Here is a 17280-nt window from a genome sequence, read left to right as displayed (position 1 = left end):
TATGTCCGTGTGGAACTTGCGCGGATTTAAAGTTCCGGATCGAATGACGTCTTCCGTTCCTTTTTCTTTTTCTCATCATACTGTGCCGTTTCGGTACAGCTGTGTACCGAACCGAACAGGTGTGTACCGAAACGGTTCGGTTCGGTACATGTACCGTTACAGGCCTAATAGAAAATGTTTTTATTCTATGTGTCCTCCTTCTTTCTCAATAACTGCCTTCACACGCTTCCTGAAACTTGCGCAAGTGTTCCTCAAATATTCGGCTGACAACTTCTCCCATTCTTCTTTAATAGTATCTTCCAGACTTTGTCGTAATAGTTTTGCTCATAGTCATTCTCTTCTTTCCATTATAAACAGTCTTTACGGACACTCCAACTATTTTTGAAATCTCCTTTGGTGTGACGAGTGCATTCAGCAAATCACACACTCTTTGACGTTTGCTTTCCTGATTACTCATATGGGCAAAAGTTTCTGAAAAGGTATGGATAATAGTGTTAGGTATGATTATGACATCAGTATATGTTTGGTTTCAAAACAATTGATGTAGTGCCTGCTGAGAAAAAACAACTAAATGTTCATTGTAAATTTTGCTTCCCCACCCTGTATATATATATATAAAACTTTTTGTTTAAGTAACCTGTTAATTAAAGTTGAGTAACTGAAAACTGATTTACACTCAAACATGTTAGTGCAGATCAGGTTTATCAAGAACAGCAAAGTTACAGTAATGGCATGAATGTCAGTGCATGGGATGGTGCCAGTGGCAATTTCTCACAGACTGCAAGGGAAGCCCAGCCTCCCCTAAAATTACGAAAATTAAATGGTTAAATACGTACAGTTGTGTTGACATTTCATTGACTACAAATGTGTTAGAACACGTTCATCTCATAGACGAGTTCGTTCAGAATCAGCTTTATCACAAATCAACGGACGCAATGTTGTTCACTTCTCCTCCATTCCCGTGTCTCTGTTTTCTCATTCGATCTCTGCTCAGTGCATTTGCTCGTAGACGCCGGGCGTCTCTGGGCTTCAATTTAACATAATTTCAGTGTTTTCTTGTTTCAGTTACGTAATTATTAATTTCTTGTTTGAGTTTAATTTTGTTTTGTAGATAGTTAAATCAATCAAACTGTCGGCTAGGTCAGAGTGAAAGGAGCATCTCTGGTTTAAAAAGGCTGAAGTCTGACACCCACAACACAATGGGCCAAAGCAATCTAAGCAGCCCAGCTCTGCTGGACATTCAGAGGACACTGGTCCAGTCCCTGGAAAAGACGCCTACTTGGTACGATAAGGGCACTGAGCATTTTCTTAAAAAGGAACGGACGGCCGAATGCATGTTTAAATAACTAGACAATGTTTTTTTTTTTTTTTTTTTATGTGAGCAATGAGCTTCCCCTGTCTGAAAGACGAGCAGCCGCCACTGGATGGTACATAAGTGTCCACTGTGTTGGCTGATATGGAACTAAAACAAAATCCATGCAACGTGATATCATGACTTTGCGTCAATATGCACGTCACTTTTGATGGTAAATTGATGTGTTATCTGTACGACATTATAAGCTTTTCGCATGTATACTGACCCATGAATATACAAGAGAACAGCTGGAGAATAGCTGTCCACTGTGTGACCACTGTGCATGAAAGGGTTAATTTGTCACTCATCTATAGAATTAAAATAACCCTTTTGTGAAGCTGTGGACAGTGGTACTCCTCAGAAGAAGCCTCAGAGCACAGATACATGACAGATCTGTGGTGTGTGTTTCCCATCTTTCCCTGTGTATTATTTTCACCTGGAAGTCGTTGCTGAATTCCTGATAATGTGACAAAATGGCAACAAGTGAAGACTTGTTAAACAAACGGTCCATATCTGTGAGACTGAATCCACCTCTGAATGTGAGCCTGGCATGTTTGAACTGGAACAACAGAAAACACAGCACTCCTCATAAAAATAATAATGAACATTAGTAGGGATGTCCTGATCCAATCTAAACATCAGTGTCAGCTGCCAATCTGGCATTTTTTTGAAGATCAGATTGGATTTAGTCATGAGATAGGGCTGATCCAGGTTCAGATCTGGGGGGGGTCAAGAGGGTTCAATGCCCCCTTAAACAAACGTCCTGCCCCCTCAAATGAAAGTTTCTGAAGGTAGGGAAAAGGGAAATGAGCAGCTCAACAGTGGGGTAGTCGGCCCCCTCAGAGTCTGACGGACTTGACTCGCTGATGTCCACACGTACTCGAGGTGGACTCAATGTGGACCCAAAGCACACATCCATCGGACACGTCTGCGCCAAGCTCAATTTTTACGACCGCGCGGACTCTACGTACATGTACTCAGTGTCACAACAGACTGCTGGGTGGGAAGTCTTCACATTGACATAAACCTGCACAAACGTTCACTTCTGGGATCGTCTTAAAATGTGACACTGACAAATCAACTGAGGAACGAACTCAAGTCCAGAGACGTCTGAAACAATGAAGACTGAACTGGTTTGGACTTAACCCTTTATAGTTCACTCACAGAAATACTCTGAAACTTTTGTGACATTTTTCAAATTTGTTATGTAGAAAATCAAGGTCAATGAAGTTACCATATTTGGTTCTTTACCTGTAAGTGGCAAAAAAAAAAAAAATCCAAGAAGCAAATATAAAACATACAACAAACACACATAAGATGAAAGGAACCTGTATTTGATAACATTAGAACCTGCCTTTTGGTACCAGTAGGGTACCAAAAGGCAGGATCTAGAGGGTTTTAGAGGCTGGTGGGAGGGAGAGCAGAGAGAGTGGGTGTTATCAGGGAAATTCTTCAGTGTGCGTATCTTATTTCATGAAGTTGAGTAACTTCTATTAAATCCTGTTTGTGTCCAGAGCACCGTGTGGAAATTTGATCTGGGAGCAGAAAAGAGGGAGTTCCAACGAAAGCCATGTTCAAAACAAAGTCACTTATAACATAACATCATATTTGGCAAAAGTGTTTATCACACACGTAGTGAATGGTTCGTTCCTTTTATGGCAGTAAGGATGTGCCTACGCCTCTGTATAAAAGCTGTTGAATAAAGAAAGGCAGATGTTCCCTGAGAGCATCCTGAAGTCGTGGTTTCTTCGTTATTTGAGCCTCAACAGTTGGTGCCCACCGTGGGGCTGGACAGAGGCCTTGGTGGATTCACAGATGGGTCGTGGTGACGCTGTGTTTGGGCCCAAACTAAAGGTAAGAGCTTTCTTTCTATCCAAATACGTGCACAGTCTCATCACAGCTTACTGTGAGGAGAATTTGGGCTCTGTTGGAAAAAGAACTGCAAAGTGATTGGATGTGATCTGGGGAACCTGCACTCACCAACAGGCCCTGGGACCCCTGGGTGCCTTCCATAAATGGACCCAGGTCTGGTTTTTAACCCTTTCATGCATAGTGGTCACTACAGTGGACAGCTGTTCAAAGGTGTTCTCTTGTGTATTCATGGGTTTGGTTGTTTTAGTTCCATATCAGCTTCACAGTGGACACTTCTGCATCATCCCATACACTGACATTCATACCATTACTGTAACTGTGCTGTTCTAGATAAACCTGATCTGCACTAACATGTCTGAGTGTAAAAAAAAAAAGGCAATTGTCATTAGACTGTAATTAACAGTTTGTTTTCGTTTTTTTTTTCTTTTAACAAAAAGGTTATTTTTAGCCTATTATCTCCATGCAGGTGTGTTAAAATGTGAGAAAACATCAGATTAGCAGCATTAAAAGTGTTTTTACTTCATAGTTTTCCCACTGAACATCAGTAAATGCATGTTTCTTTGCTTCTAAAATTAAACTCATGGTGTCCAGCTGAGTGGACATTTTTGTAACTCCATGAAAAATAGATTCATTAAAAAATCAGTCAAATTGTGTGTTTTTTTTTCATGCCTAAAGATGAATAAAAACACTCAGGAAAAAAATCTTGATTAAGGTTCTCATATTCATGCATGAAAGGGTTAAGAACTGGCAGTTCAGAGTTTATGTGCCGTCCATGAGGGACAAAGTGTTTTGTTGAGACAGAGCAGAAGTAAATGAGTGTGAGTGCTGTGTCAGTCCTCGGCCCTGGGGACAGGATTGGATCTATGAATACGGTCCACTGCATTATTTGGAGTCATGGTTCTAGTGTTCTCTGACATGCCTTTGCTTATCTACAGTCCAGCCTGTGGTGTAAGTACTGTACAGAAGGTGTAGGAACTGGTAGAAAAAGGGACCAGAGTCTGAAATATTCAAAGTTCATCTGTTGTTTGCAAGGAGTTGTGTAAATTAATTGTGCATTGTCCATTTTACAAGAAAGTAGTGAGCCTTAGTGAGTTAGTTCAGGACTCTGCAGATTCATGCAGTCCTCTGCGTGGGCGCCTTATGGGATATTCTAGAATAATGTTATATCTGTCCTAGAATTGTATGCTGTAATATCAGCTCACACCTGCTTGATGTTAAATAATCCTGCATGTAACATGGCTGTTGTATGAATCCATTGGATTGGATGTTTGTGTGTGATTGTGTGGAAAGTGAGTGAGCAGAGGACAGAGGAGTGTGGGTAAAAAAAAAAAAGTCTGTGAGTAGAGGAGAATGCAGGATATGTTGGTGTGTTGGAGTATGAGTGAATATACTGAGATGAAAAGTGGAGGAGTTTGTATATGTGTATGTATATGTATATGTATATTTATATGTGTATGTATATGTGTATGTGTATGTATATGTGTATGTATATGTGTATGTGTATGTGTATGTATATGTGTATGTATATGTATATGTGTATGTATATGTGAATGTGTATGTGTATGTATATGTGTATGTGTATGTATATGTATATGTATGTGTATGTATATGTGTATGTATATGTGTATGTGTATTTGTATGTGTATGTGTATGTATATGTGTATGTGTATGAATATGTGTTTGTGTATGTATATGTGTATGTGTATGTATATGTGTATGTGTATGTATATGTGTATGTATGTGTATGTATATATGTATGTGTATGTATATGTGTATGTATAAGTGTATGTGTATGTATATGTGTATGTATATGTATATGTGTATGTATATGTATATGTGTATGTATATGTGAATGTGTATGTGTATGTATATGTGTATGTGTATGTGTATGTATATGTATATGTATATGTGTATGTGTATGTGTATGTATATGTGTATGTGTATGTATATGTATATGTGTATGTATATGTGTATGTATATGTATATGTGTATGTATATGTATATGTATATGTATACTGTGCAAATTCTAGAAAACACATGTTCAAAAGTACAGTGGAAGTCTCAGAGGTTCCTCATATGTTACTGTTGCGTTTTAAGGAGTTCTGCTGCTTTGACAAACTGCACATAAATGTTTGTGTTCTATGTTCTGTGACGCTTGTGTTCTTTGTGTGGGTGTAAAGTACATTGCGTGCATTAAAGTGCCTTGTAGGTGAAGTGTTTGTGGAAATTGGGCGTTGGCTCGATTACTGGTGAGTCTGTGAGTTCGATCTGTGTTTGGACAGTGGTTTGGAATGAAGTGAACTGGTCGGTGATTTTCTTCAGCTGAGCTTAAACAGGAAGAGGAGTAGGAGCCCATCTGAAGGTGTGTGTGTGTGTGTGTGTGTGTGTGTGTGTGTGTGTGTGTCGGCTGCTCATCTTTCAGACAGGAGAAGCTCATTGTCGGCTTACATCAAAAAAAATGTCCAGTTTTTTAAACATAAATTCGTTCCTTTTTAAGAAAATGCTCAGTGACCTTATCGAACCAACTAAACAAGAAAACACTGAAATTATGTTAAAATGAAACAAGAAAGTACAATGAGTGTGTTTTATTTCCAGTGTAGTAAATGAACAGTTCATTTCGTAGTGGTTTGTCTGATTCCACAGCAGAATGTGTGACGGTTTTAAACTGAACTGTGTCAGTGAAGGAGCAGATCTGAAAACAGCTGTCAATCAAACGGGATTCAGTCTTTGGACCGATCCTCCAATCAGCAGGTGGAAGCTCAGCGTCCAGCCCGGTCGAGCTCCGCCCACAGCTCCGTTCACCCCCAGAGACGCTGAGCGTCCGGGGGCGGGACAATATGGTGGCATTTATCCAATTATCGTCCAGTTTTGAGGCAATGAAAAAGCCAGTTCCACTCAGTCCCATTGAAGTGCATGGACGCTGAGCGTCTACGACAAATGCACTGAGCAGAGATGGAGGAGAAAACACAGACACAGGAATGGAGGAGAAGTGAACAACATCCAGTCCACTGATCTGTGATAAAGCTGATTCTGAACGAACTCGTCTGTGAGATGAACGTGTTCTAACACATTTGGAGTCAATGAAATGTCAACACAACTGAACAGATTTGAGCATTTAATTTGAGTCATTTTAGGAGAAGATGAGCTTCCACTGCAGTCTGAGAGAAATCACCTCTGGTGTGTGTGTGTGTGTGTGTGTGTGTGTGTGAGTGTGAGTGTGTGTGTGTGTGTGTGTGTGTGTGTGTGTGTGTGTGTGTGTGTGTGTGTGTGTGTGTGAACTGCAGGAGAAGTTGGACACAGAGGCAGACCCCTTATCATCCCATGAGCCTAGCTTAGCTACATCAACTAGTCCATTTGGGGTTTATAGGAATACAGAAACTAGAGATAATACTGCAAAGGAGAAAATTGTGAACACTGTCATATTAAAATAATTCTTAACATTCTAACAGTCTAAAATCTGTTGAGAAAGTACAAGAGGTTTTAGAAGATAATCATTAAGATTTGAATTGGCTACAAAATTATAACAAAATGTCAAACCCAACAGTTAGTCCAGTGATGATCTGAGGCATCAGACACCTAACGAAGGAAAATGACATTGATAAAATTTTGATCTAAAGTGGGCCGGACCAGTGAAATAATATAAATAATAGGATAAGAACTGAAAAATAATATCAACTCCAAAGTTTTTTCTTATATTTTTGAGTGAAAAAATTCCGTAATGAAAATGTTTACATCTACGAAATGAACATAAATGAAGAAATAGGGAGAGTGGTCTTATAAACCCATGGGGGAGTGGTCTGACACACACTAAAACATAGAGGACAGTAGATCTGGAGAACCAGGGTTGGACAGCCCTGACTGAAGGTCATTAGCATATGGACTAACACCTGCACAGACCACACCCCCCATAGGTTTATAAGACCACACCCCCCCACAGGTTTATAAGACCACTCCCCCCATAAGTCTATAAGACCACTCCCCCCACATGTTCATTAGACCACTCCCCCCACAGGTTTATAAGACCACACCCCTCACAAGTTTATAAGTCCACTCCCCCCCACACGTTTATAAGACCACTCCCCCCACAGGTTTTTAAGACCACACCCCCACAGGTTTATAAGACCACTCCCCCATAAGTTTATAAGACCACTCCCCCATAGGTTTATAAGACCACTCCCCCACAGGTTTATAAAACCACTCCCCCATAGGTTTATAAGACCACTCCCCCACAGGTTTATAAGACCACTCCCCCATAGGTTTATAAGACCACTCCCCCAAAGGTTTATAAGACCACTCCCCCACAGGTTTATAAGACCACTCCCCCATAGGTTTATAAGACCACTCCCCCAAAGGTTTATAAGACCACTCCCCCACAGGTTTATAAGACCACTCCCTCCCACACGTTTTTAAGACCACACCCCCACAGGTTTATAAGACCACTCCCCCACAGGTTTATAAGACCACTCCCCCATAGGTTTATAAGACCACTCCCCCACAGGTTTATAAAACCACTCCCCCATAGGTTTATAAGACCACTCCCCCACAGGTTTATAAGACCACTCCCCCAAAGGTTTATAAGACCACTCCCCCACAGGTTTATAAGACCACTCCCTCACAGGTTTATAAGACCACTCCCCCATAGGTTTATAAGACCACTCCCCCATAGGTTTATAAGACCACTCCCCACAGGTTTATTAGAACTTCAGAAGTCTGTTGGACGACAGATGAAACATTTTCCAAAGAGCTAAACCAGTCCAGTTGAACCCAGAAGAACCACCACGAACACATTACTGTTGCAGTTTAAGAACATTTTGGACAAACTTTACTCGGACTTTACTTGGACACTGATGCATTATGGTCTCTTCCAGGCCCGGACTGGCTAATCGGGAGGACCGGGACAATTCCCGGTGGGCCGGTATAATATTTGGGCCGCGAGGGCCGGAGTTCACTTTAAATATGTATTTAATATTTTATGTATTTATTTTTGGGGGGCTGGTGTTCAGTCATAGCACTGAGTTGACCACGTAATCTGCAGCTGCTGTTCCTGGGCCCCACCCCCTCTACTAGTAAACTGTTTGTTTTCTTCCTGTTTTTTTTGCGGACACACCGCGACCTGGCGTAACATCTCCTTGCATACGGTTAGTAGCTCTGTACTGTAGCTGTGGAGCATTTACGATCTGTGCTCTGTAGGCTATGTCGATGGTCAGCTGTGTTTGCTGTTTGAAACATGGAGAATAGAAAGAGCAAGGGTGGTGTGGAGAAGGCAAGAATGAAAAAGAGGAAAGCTCTGGAAGCAAACGCAGCCAAATGTGACAAAATCTGCAACTTTTTCACAAAAACGACTTCCCGGTTGGAAACAACTAATAAAGACGATGAACCGGGTAAACCACCTTTCAAGTTAGGTAATTATCGAGTCAGTGAATTGTGTGGCATTGTGGCGTGGAACATAACGTTATGTCATTTAAATAATAGTATGACGCGACGCAACGTAATAGGGAAACTTTGTCTTGTAGCTTCTCAGATTCAGAAAGAACATCCAGCAGCAGACACCAGCCATGAGCCCACAAGTCCAGAGTGGGCAGGTAGGACTGATCACAGAGGGAAGAGGATTAGAAGAAATAGGCTCCAATGAAGAGTATGGTGTAGGCCTGTTCAGTATGAAAGGTATCTGAGATGATTCAGCACTACATGAATGAAACTGACACCAAGGCTTTGACAATAGGAGATTTGTGCTGAGAATTCTGAGCATTTGAAACTGTGCTTTAGTGTCAGAAGCAGAGCCAGGAGCCAGTAGTGATGAGGGGATTGCTCCTGTCAGGATGGAAGGAAAAGGTGAGCTGTTGGAACAGACTGTGAACAAGCAGTAGTTCCACTAAAACCACTGTCTAGACCCAAACCATAGTCCTGACCTATTTTAATTTTTATTATAAAAAGTGAGACAGTAAATACACAAAGCCCACAACTGAAAGGCAATAGCATAAAGTAATATTAAATAAACCTGCATATTTAGCCAATGTAAAGATCTGAACTGGTTCAGTAAGTCCAAATGTCTGTAGATATTATTTTTCATTGTGATCCAGGTGCAGGCGAGTCTAGGGAAACAGGAGGAAGTGTGAAAGGGAGAGCAGAGTCTACTGATGACAGAGGAGCAGCTCAGCAGCACAACCCTGAACCACTAGGCACAAATGACACAGATGAAGAGGAGCCTGTTGTTAGCTTTGATTGCTTTGCTCACCCTCAGTCACAGGATACACATATTTTTTTCTTATCATCCTCATCAAACCCCTAATATCACTGAACCAAAAGTTTTCAATAGCATCGATGGAACAAACTGCAAGTAAGTTGTGATGGAAATCTTTTGTTGCAGAGGATACAAAAATAATAGTTATTAGAAAGTGCAGCAAGCTTTTTTTTTTTTTTTTTTAATTTTTAATATTTTTATACTTTCATTTCATTTCAAACATTTTAAAGGTTTAAAAAATGTTAACACTTATAAGAACAAAAATATAGATTCTGTTATTGTTGTGTTGTGAGGAATAATAATGTTGGAGATGTCGATGTGCACTCACTGTTGAAATAAATCCACATTGTGAAGCAACCTTTACTTGCGCTGAATTGGAAATATTTTAGAAAATACACTGAATTAGAAGGCTTTGCAGAACAGTGTGTAGACCTAACATGTAAGGTTATAATTGCATTATTTTAATAATAATCGGTCGTGATCTAAAGTGGGCCGGTGTGAGGTATGAAACTCCAGGGCTGAAAATGAGTCTCAGTCCGGCCCTGGTCTCTTCATTGGACGTTTACTGAACACACTGGAAACATCAGAGATGAATGAATTCTTTTGTATTTTTAAGAGCAACTAAACAATATAGACTGATCAGGGTTGATAGGGAAAAGTGGAAGAGGGGACTGAGAAGGTGGGGGGTGGGGGGTGGGGGTGGGGTAATAACTGTTGTAATAATGATAATAACACAACAATGTCCAATAATTATACCAATAGTCTAATTTGCTTTATACTTTTCTAGCGTCTTTCAACTATGTCCATTTCATTGTCCAGAGACAGTCAGTGATGTGGACCAGGAAACAGGATGTGGTCTTCCATCTCCGTGGTAACCACACACCACACAGTTCCTCCTTCTGTCACCTTTAAAAGCACACGGTGGATCCGGATGACCCGCCAATCAACTTGAGATCAGCTCCAAGAAGAGAAGAGCGTCTGACTGGACATGGACCACGCACCATACGTCCTGGTTTTCCTTTGCATTTCCATTCAAGGTAGGTGGAACGATGGACGGACACGGAGCTGAAAGGGTTAACTGCTATTTGACAGGTTCATCTCCATGGTTACAGACATGTCATGTGTGCATTTGATATCAATCCTAGCGTGTGCTGATGGTCATGTGACTGTCATGATGGTACCTGAGGGTCCAACTCAGATCAGTGTGAATCCAGTCAAATGTTGGTTTGATGAATCCTGTCTGTTCCAACAGTGACAGTGTCAGAGCTGATTTAGAAGGAAGAGCTGCTGACTGGGTCCATTATTGACTTCTGTCATAGATACCATGGGATAAACCAGTGCAAATGTGTGTTGTGCTTTCATCAGCCTCAGGTTGTGTCTTTAACTCGTCTGTGTTGGAGTTATGGATCAGGATCAAACACATACATGTTGTGTTTCCTCTCAACACACACCAGTACATGAAGAGTCTGAACCACCTTTACTGATCCACTTCCTGTTTGTCACAGCAGCTGCTGATTCCAGCAGTTTCTGTGCTGTGGTGGGGGTGAAAACCAGACCAGAAAGGCTCATGGAGACTATTGGTCAATACATGTGTGGAGTTAAGTGGCGGCTATCTTTTCAATAATTTTGGAAATGAAAGGTAGGTTAGAGATGGGGTGGAGGTTACGGATGTTGTTGGGGTCTAGACCAAGGTTATTATCGTTAACGAAAACGAACGAAATGACGAAAACTAAAATTGAAAAAACATTTTCGTTAACTGAAATTAATAAAAACTCTAATTAAAAGAAAAAAACGATAACTAACTGAAACTGTATTGTGAGCTTACAAAACTAACTAAAACGTATAAAAATTATGGATACAATTCCCTTCGTTTTCGTCTTTGTCAATGTCGGATTGATATGAAATTGATTTATTTGGCTCCAGCAGTTTGAGCTGGTGACACCATACGACACTTCACAGTCTGTCATGTGTGCTCACTGGTGGTTTCCAGTCGTCTTCTGGTCCCCACTCTACCTGGAACATACAGACTAAAGCTGGGACAAAGGAGCACAGTCCTGTCTGGGGTTTACTGTAGTGATACATGGGTCGGGTTTTTTTTTTTTTTTTTTTTTTTTTTTTTTGGCGTACCGTGTGTGTGCGCGTGAGTGACAGAGACAGAGCAGAGCTAAAGGACAGAGTCAGTGTTGAAGTAGCATCCAGGTTAAAACTGGAGAGTTTATCACCATGAAAAGGCCTTCCAAGCCCTGAACTGCACAGTTTAGAAGAGGAGAAAAGAGGAGGATGAAAACTAATCCAATTACAGAGGTATGGAACCTGTTAGAATGTTAAAAAACGTTTGATGTTACTAGCTACAGCTAGCTGAACTGAACTGAAGCAAAGTTGGCTAATAATGGAACTGGAGATGATTGAGATATGAGATATCTGCTAAGGTGTGGTTTACTGCTGAGGAACTGGGTTAGATATGTTTATAAGTGGTTTGTATATGTTTCTGTCTGCTTTAACTGCTGGTTAGCTGGTTTATATATGTTTCTATCTGCTTTAACTGCTGGTTAGCTGGTTTATATATGTTTCTATCTGCTTTAACTGCTGGTTAGCTGGTTATATATGTTTCTATCTGGTTTAACTGCTGGCTGCTTTGTGCATCTCCTCTCCTGCTTTGCACATCTTCGCATTGTTTCACGTAAGTGACGTGTATGGATTGCACCCCCCCTCAACCTGCTATAGGGAATTTATACATTGTACGGTACATTGTGTCTCTGCTCAGTCCATGAGCCGCCCTAACCCGACCCCCAAATAAAGTGTCCAGGGTAACCCATATCCACGCCTCACTAATTTCTTTGAATAGGATGATGAGGAAGATAAAATATATGAAATAACTAAAACTAATACTAAAACTAAACTAAACTAAACTAAAACTAAGCATTCAGAAAAAAACGATAACTAATAAAAACTAACAAACCTGCTCTAAAAACTAATTAAAACTAACTGAATAAGAGAAAAAAAAGTCAAAACTAATTAAAACTAAACTATAATTAAAAATCCAAAACTATTATAACCAGACCAGGTCTAGACCAGGTTTTTTGAGGATGGGGGTGACGACTGCAGCTTGAATTGTGGAGGAACAGTTCCAGTGGTCAGGGAAGAGTGAGTGATGGCAGATGGAGAGAGGAAGGATTTGACCGGAGGTGTTTGTGTGTGTGTGTGTGTGTGTGTGTGTGTGTGTGTGGGGGGGGGGGGGGGGGGGGGTCAAGGTGACAGATGGAGGGTTTGGAGTTTTTGATGAGGCTGAAGATTACAGAGGTATCAGGGAGTTGAAAACTGGAAAATGACTGTGGCAGGGTGAGTGGTTCAGGTGGAGTGGCAGGCGCTGAGTTTGGACGGAGGTGCAGGTGGATGTAGAGGATTGTCTCATTAAAGAACTGAAGTAGAGATTGACAGACGCTCGATGAGTACAAGTGGGGGGGCTGGGAGTCAGGTGGCTGGAGAGTTTAATTGAGCAGGGTGAACAGTGTTTGGTGTTTCCTTCTGAAGAGATGATTAAAGCAGAACAGTAGTTGGATTTGGTTTTAGTAACTGAGTCCTTCTGGTGCTGTATGTGTGTTTGGAGCATGTCCATGTGGATAGTTAGACCAGTTTTTTTGTTGTGTGGGATTTGAAAAGGTCTTAAGTGTGCGTATTGTGGCGGAAAAATTTACTTTTTATATTTTATACTTTTAATATTAACAGAAGGACCTCATTGTGTTTGAGCTGCCGTATTGGAAAATCCTGCGGGACCCACAATAGATGTATCTCTTTTGGGGGAGAAGCGCGACGTCTGGGTGGTGGCGCAACACTGGAGGTGGAGGTGCGAGCAGATGACAGCGGAGCCAGAGGAGCTCGGCGGCTGTGTACTGTCAGAGACCTGACATGGGACGGTGATATGTCCGCAGGAACAGCCAGCTGATCTCAGACCAGATATGGAACTCACAGGCCCACATAGCGGCAGCAGCGACAGGTGGATCAGCGAAGCTGGGTGAAGTGATCCAATAGGTAGGCTAGTGTTAGCCCTCTGACAACAAAGTGCAGGAAAAGCAACTGTTGCACTAGTGAGAAGAGATATAGTCGCTTGGTTCTCACATACGTACAATTACTCAGTTCACTTCGGGCATAAAAACCATTTCACCTCCTCAGACCCAGGAAATGTCAGCAAAGTACAAGCTTTTTTTGTTGTTTGTTAAATCAGTGCCTATGTTGGAAACATCATGATGCAACAGTTTTTTCAGATGCAGTTTTTAACATTTTGATGGAATGTCCTTTGTGGTGGACAGTTTTCTTTTCTTTTTTTGTATAAAGTTGTGAAACTCTTTTCCACAAATGTGGACAGAAAACCCATCGCTGGGTCTGAGGAGGATAAAACACTGTAAAATTGCTGGTGAGCAGCGGCAGCAGGTCACACCAGCGTCCACTCAACTGGAAGAAGACCGGCACCATATTGTCCTGTTTTCACGGCTGTCCTTTGTGTTTTTCCTGCAGGGCTCCTGTCTGAAAACAACAGCACTTCCACAGGTAAGAAATGCACAAAGGAGGGATGTGAACTGGGCTGAAGCTGAACATCCTGGTTCAGGTGGTTTTCATCTGAACAAACTGGAGCTAATGCAGAGGATTCAGGAATGATGGGTTTACAGAAGCTCCACTGAGCACGCTCAGCTGCTGTTCCTGACATTTGGACAAGTGTGGCTTTAAAGATCCACAAGTGAAGGAAACACTGACAAACAGGAGCAGACTGAGCCATTCAATTCACTGACTGAATGAATGAGGGATGAACTGAGTCCGTTTGGACACAAAATCTGTCAGTGGGACTGAAAACACTGTTCACACATGGAAACCAGATGTGCTCAATAATCCAGTCCATGTGGTCCAGATGGGCTGGTGTGGTTCTGGACCGGACTCTGACTGATCTGTCTTATTTCTACAGAGTCTGTCCACTTCAGGTTGGTGGGAGGAGCCAGTCGTTGTCATGGTGACCTGGAGATGAAACAACAGGATGGAAACTGGAAACCAGTGGAAGGGTTATACTGGTACAGGAAGTTAGGAAACAGAGTTTGTGCAGAACTGAACTGTGGATCTGCAGTTTCAGTGAGAGACAGAAACACTGGTTCAGAAAGAGACAATTGGTGGATCAGACCAGACTGTGATGAATCTGAACTGAGGGACTGTTTTACATCTAGTTCATCTCTCTTTTCATTCCTGGAGCTGAGTTGTTCAGGTAAGAGCATGAACACTGAACCCTAACCCTTCCACTGTCACTGTGGGCTCCAGACTCTGTGGACTCTCAGATCCTGGTCGGTCCAAGACTTCAACTCACATTTAATGTCAACTCACACAAACTGATGGAACCAATCAATCAATCAATAATATCCTTGTCCACAAACAAACAGCTGATGAACATCATGTCCCACAGAAGAAACAAACACAAACACATATGAATGTGAGTCCACTACAGTCCAGTAAAATCCACTATATAGTCCAAACCCCCAGACCCCGGTCTACTCCAGTCCACTACAGTCCAGTAAAATCCACTATATAGTCCAAACCCCCAGACCCTGGTCTACTCCAGTCCACTACAGTCCAGTAAAATCCACTATATAGTCAAGCCCCAACCCTGGTCTACTCCAGTCCACTACAGTCCAGTAAAATCCACTATATAGTCCAAACCCCCAGACCCTGGTCTACTCCAGTCCACTACAGTCCAGTAAAATCCACTATATAGTCCAAACCCCCAGACCCCGGTCTACTCCAGTCCACTCCAGTCCAGTAAAATCCACTATATATTCCAAACCCCCAGACCCTGGTCTACTCCAGTCCACTAAAGTCCAGTAAAATCCACTATATAGTCCAAACCCCCAGACCCTGGTCTACTCCAGTCCACTACAGTCCAGTAAAATCCACTATATAGTCAAGCCCCAACCCTGGTCTACTCCAGTCCACTACAGTCCAGTAAAATCCACTATATAGTCAAGCCCCAACCCTGGTCTACTCCAGTCCACTACAGTCCAGTAAAATCCACTATATAGTCCAAGCCCCAGACCTCGGTCTACTCCAGTCCACTACAGTCCAGTAAAATCCACTGTATCGTCCAAGCCCTATACCCTGGTCTACTCCAGTCCACTACAGTCCAGTAAAATCCACTATATAGTCCGAACCCCCAGATCCCGGTCTACTCCAGTCTAATACAGTCTAGTAAAATCCACTATATAGTCCGAGCCCTATACCCTGGTCTACTCCAGTCCACTACAGTCCAGTAAAATCCACTATATAGTCCGAACCCCCAGATCCCGGTCTACTCCAGTCCAATACAGTCTAGTAAAATCCACTATATAGTCCGAGCCCTATACCCTGGTCTACTCCAGTCCACTACAGTCCAGTAAAATCCACTATAGTCAAAATCCCCAGACCCCAGTCTACTCCAGTCCACTCCAGTCCAGTAAAATCCACTTAATAGTCCAAGCCCCCAGAACCCAGTCTACTCCAGTCCACTACAGTCCAGTAAAATCCACTATATAGTCCAAGCCCTATACCCTGGTCTACTCCAGTCCACTACAGTCCAATAAAATCCACTATATAGTCCAAGCCCTAGACCCCGGTCTACTCCAGTCCACCTCAGTCCAGTAAAATCCATTGTATATTCCAAGCCCCAGACCCTGGTCTACTCCAGTCCACTACAGTCCAGTAAAATCCACTATTTAGTCTGAACCCCCAGACCCTGGTCTACTCCAGTCCACTACAGTCCAGTAAAATCCACTATATAGTCCAAACCCCCAGACCCTGGTCTGCTCCAGTCCAATACAGTCCAGTAAAATCCACTATATAGTCCGAGCCCTATACCCTGGTCTACTCCAGTCCACTACAGTCCAGTAAAATCCACTATAGTCAAAATCCCCAGACCCCAGTCTACTCCAGTCCACTACAGTCCAGTAAAATCCACTTAATAGTCCAAGCCCCCAGAACCCAGTCTACTCCAGTCTACTACAGTCCAGTAAAATCCACTATATAGTCCAAGCCCTATACCCTGGTCTACTCCAGTCCACTACAGTCCAATAAAATCCACTATATAGTCCAAGCCCTAGACCCCGGTCTACTCCAGTCCACCTCAGTCCAGTAAAATCCACTATATAGTCTGAACCCCCAGACCCTGTTCTACTCCAGTCCACTACAGTCCAGTAAAATCCACTATATAGTCCAAACCCCCAGACCCTGGTCTCCTCCAGTCCACTACAGTCCCTTCGAGTCCACTTCAGACTCTAGTCTGATTCTAGTCTTCTTCCATCTGTGTCCACAGACTCTGTCAGACTGGTCCATGGGTCCAGTGTGTGTTCAGGCAGACTGGAGGTCCACTCTCCCCAGTCCAGGTCCTGGTCCTCAGTGTGTGAAGGACACTTGGACCTTCCTGGTGCCCAGGTGGTCTGTAGGGAGCTGGGCTGTGGGGCTCCTGGGCTCCTCCAGGGGGTGCTCTCTGGAGCAGCGGAGGCTCCTGTGGTGCAGACGTTCCAGTGTGAAGGCCATGAGTCTGCTCTGCTGGACTGTGGAAGCTCAGGGGCACAGACCTGCTCATCTGGAACAGCTGTGGACCTTACCTGCACAGGTGGGCGGAGCTTTGACTGACACCAGCTGACATCAGTTCACTCACTTTGAGCTCATTTATCTGTCACTTGTATTTGATCAGATCCTGATGATGTCAGACTGGTGGGAGGAGCCAGTCGCTGTAACGGTACAGTACAGATCAAACATCATGGAGAATGGAGAGATGTGGATTATTATGACCCCTGGACCCTGA

General features: G+C 42.6%; 1 long non-coding RNA gene across 1 annotated transcript; it reads left to right on the top strand.

Annotated features, from left to right (window-relative positions):
• The first annotated feature begins 2944 nt into the window (after positions 1-2944).
• Positions 2945-14449, top strand: LOC115418564 (uncharacterized). Its single transcript, XR_003935318.1, has 4 exons — positions 2945-3208; positions 10287-10504; positions 13980-14012; positions 14422-14449. It is a non-coding gene; the product is annotated as an uncharacterized LOC115418564 (long non-coding RNA).
• The last annotated feature ends 2831 nt before the right edge of the window (positions 14450-17280 follow it).

Source organism: Sphaeramia orbicularis, chromosome 4 (genome assembly GCF_902148855.1).
Source record: "Sphaeramia orbicularis chromosome 4, fSphaOr1.1, whole genome shotgun sequence".
NCBI lineage: Eukaryota > Metazoa > Chordata > Actinopteri > Kurtiformes > Apogonidae > Sphaeramia > Sphaeramia orbicularis.
Note: the sequence above shows the minus strand (reverse complement) of the source record. Positions and strands in the feature narration are given on the sequence as shown.